We start from the raw sequence: 3,829 nt of genomic DNA, 5'->3' as shown, positions 1-3,829 counted from the left end.
TTTTTTTTTTTTTTTGTGTCTGTTACCACTTTTTCTCAGCTCTCACCGAACCGATTTCTTTCAATGATACGTCAAAAGATCACAAATCGTATCTAGTCGAAGACATTACCCTCAAAAATTGAAAAAAATTCCCTCGTTCCCCGTAAATGGGGGAAACATCCAAAAAAATTACAAATTTAAAAATCGCTAATTTTCGAAATTTTTTCAAATTTTTTTACTAAAAACTTCCATAACTTTTTTAAAAATCAACAAATCTACATAATTTTTTTTATACTGAAACCTTAGATATTTACCTTTCATTTGATATCATTTTTTTGAAAATCTATTACTTAACCTGCTCATTGGGGGGGATTTAAAATAGCAACTTTTTTACAAAAATTAACTTTTTCAACTTAATTTTTAAAAATGTTCCGGAAATACTGCGTCCTTCAAACATATATCAAATTAAAGTTTTTTTTATGTACTAAAAAATGAAAAAAAAAAATTTGTCCCGACACTTTTTGTTCTACATTTAAACGGCTGCCGTAGTTTAAAAAACACTATTTTTGTGTTAAAATTTTCGATTTTCGATTTTAAAGTTTCAACTTAAAAATGCTATAACTTTTCGAAAAATATATGTATCAGCACAAATTTTTTTTTTCTAAATATATTATAAGTACATCTTTCATTTGACATACTTTTTATTGAAATTGGACAATTTCCCCTTATATAGGGGGTGGTAAAAACTTGAAATATTGTAAAAAACATAGATCTTTTTCAACTGAACTTTTGAAAATGTTCCGGAAATACTTCGTCCTTTAAACATATATCAAATCAAAGGTTATGTTATATACTATCAAATGAAAAAAAAAAATNAAATCAAAGGTTTTGTTATATACTATCGAATGAAAAAAAAAAATTTGTCCCGACATCTTATCTTCTATGTGCAAATGGCTATCGAAAATTAAAAAAAAATTAAATGTTTGCGATAAAAATTATTTTTATAGGGATGATTTTTGTACTTAAAACTGCCATAACTTTTTAAAAATGAACAAACAAAAATAATATTTTTTTGTATTGAAACCTTAGATATTTCCCTTTCATTTGATATAATTTTTTTTGAAAATCTAACACTTATTCTGCTCACTGGGAGGATTTAAAATAGTAACTTTTTTACAAAAAATAACTTTTTCAACTTAATTTTTGTAAATGTTCCGGAAATACTGCGTCCTTTAAACATATATAAAATTAAAGCTTATTTTATGTACTACAAAATGAAAAAAAAAAATTTGTCCCGACGATCTATCTTCTATACGCAAATGGCTACCATATTGAAAAATATACTATTTTTGTATGATAATTATGGGTTTTGTATTTTATTTTAATAGAAGTTGATGTTGCTTTTGCAATTATCCATCAATTTTTTAAAATTAAACACTATCTACAGATTTGCATCGAAGCGTTTCTTATGATAGTGATTTTAATCACTGTCAGATATCATCTATACTGAACCGAACTATGCTACGACCCCACTGTGCCACCACCCCACTGTGCTGGGTTTTTTTTAATATCAAAATAATAATAATAAATTCAATAAAATAAAAAAAAGTCTTACTTTATGCGCTTACATAACATTTAAAATTTACATTGTTTAGAATTTAGTAAAAAAACATGATGGTTAATATATCATTTATTAAATCTAATACGTGGAAGTTATACGGGATTTGTTAAATAATATTTTTTTTTACTAACATGTACAAAATATAAGTTGATTTCTTCTTTGAAACATAAGAAATATTAAGTTATTGTAAAAAACGGTAGCACAGTGAGGTCGAGGCAAAGTGTGAACGAGGCATAGATGGGACAAGTATAGATGATATCTGACAGTGATTAAAATCACTATCATTAGAAACGCTTCGATGCAAATCTGTAGATAGTGTTTCCTTTAGAGAAATTGGTGAAATATTTTAAAAGCAACATGAACTCTTATTTCTTTAATTATATCCTGATTAGTAGTTCTTTGATTTTAAAATATAATATATGAATAAATACTAATTATAGTTTTTAAATTTAGTATGAAATTGTGAGGCCAGCTATGATGTATGGTTCATAGTGTTGGGCGGTTGATAAGAAAGTAGAGCAGAGAATAAGTGTAGCAGAGATGAGAATGCTTAGTTGGATGAGTGGAGTGACTAGAGAAGATAGGATAAGGAACGAGCATATAAGAGGAAGTATAGGTGTTGCGTCAATCGTGGATAAGATGACAGAAAATAGACTTAGATTATTTGGTCATTTTTTGAGGAGAGAGGAATCGGAAACTGTAAGAATAGTTATAGAAAGAATGTTGAAGTAAGAAGAGATAGAGAAAGACCATAAACGAGATAGATGGATGCTATTGAATGCGATATTAAGAATGTTATTTAGATTACATTATTCAATAGAAATATAGTTCATATCTGTTTTGGAATAATTTAATATAATATTTTTTAGATTTATAATGCGGTATGAGGACAGCTGATGTGAGTGTAGATGATGTTGGAGATCGTGTTAAGTGGAAGTTTAGGATAAGGGTGGCCGACCCCAAGTAGTTGGGATTAAGGCCAAGAAAAAGAAAAAGATTACCAGAAATTCCGGTGGCAATTGACATAATATGATTGTTGTTTGGGAATGTACAATTTAGCGTTTAGTTGGGTTTAAATAATATAGCGTCAAATCAATTACCTACTCTATCGCTTGTATGTTAATATACACTACACTTTAATGATACAATAAATAAATAAACTCACACATACACACATATGCATTGATATCATTGTGTCTAATGTAAGTATAACATGATAAAAAGTAACCGTAAAATGAAAAAATTGGAATATAAATTTTACTACTCATATTAAATGTAATGTAACTCGAAAAATATTTGTTTAAATGAAAAAATATAAGATAATTTTTTTGTTTATAATTGTCTTTTAAACAACTTTTGTACGAAACTTTTTTTTGTAAGTTAAANTTCTTTTAAACAACTTTAGTACGAAACTTTTTTTGTAAGTTAAATATTATTTGAGAAAATTAAAAAAACTCATATTTTTGAACTTTTGCGAGGCTGTAAAAAAAAAGTTCAATTTCAATCAATGAGGACTATTAGTATGTCATTATACATATTTTAATTAAACTATTAATAAAACAAAATTTGTTTGGAAATTTTTTCCGCAATTTTTCCTTTGTTGACTAGCCTAGATATCAATTTTAAACTTGTAATTGAGCTAACAGTTATGGTAATATATTCAATTATTTTTACTATAAACTATCACAAATGTTTATCAAAAATTTTTCATCAACTTTAAAGAACCAAAAAAATAGGTTAAAATTGAAAATTTGGACTGATTATTTTTAACATATTAAAAATCAAATCAGTAATAATTTGAAAACAAATTTTTTTTTCTTTTAATTATTATTTTATATATATAATTAGTAATAATATAAAAAATTAGAAGTGATAGAAATAGTCTACTTGCAGATTTGAAAACAACGCGAAAAGTTGATTTAGAAAAGTATATTTTTGCTTCTGATGAAAGTTCCTTGAAGTCCAGTGCATTCATTTATAGTCACAAACAGTTTTTATTGATAATTATTGTATCAAGCCCTTTAAATTTTTATACGCGTAAAAGTAATGCAAAATATAACTTCTTTATTATTTTTATAATTTTTCCGTTTAAATTGCAATATTAAATTATTAAATATCAATTTCATACTAAATTTACAAACTATTAGTATTTATTCATATATTATATTTTAAAATCAAAGAACTACTAATCAGGATATAATTAAAGAAATAAGAGTTGATGTTGCTTTT

The 3,829-nt window shown here is 25.7% G+C and overlaps 1 protein-coding gene across 6 annotated transcripts in view; it reads left to right on the top strand.

The window, feature by feature from the left end:
* The window catches only part of LOC126893582 (uncharacterized), a 25,479-nt gene that overhangs the window by 4,434 nt on the left and 17,216 nt on the right, over positions 1 to 3,829 (top strand). The gene's annotated exons all lie outside the window — the stretch shown is intronic.

This window comes from Daktulosphaira vitifoliae, unplaced genomic scaffold (assembly GCF_025091365.1).
Source record: "Daktulosphaira vitifoliae isolate Bord-2020 unplaced genomic scaffold, ASM2509136v1 Scaffold_1, whole genome shotgun sequence".
NCBI classification, from domain to species: Eukaryota; Metazoa; Arthropoda; class Insecta; order Hemiptera; family Phylloxeridae; genus Daktulosphaira; species Daktulosphaira vitifoliae.
The sequence above is the reverse complement of the archived record's forward strand: the minus strand, read 5'-3'. Positions and strand labels throughout refer to the sequence as shown.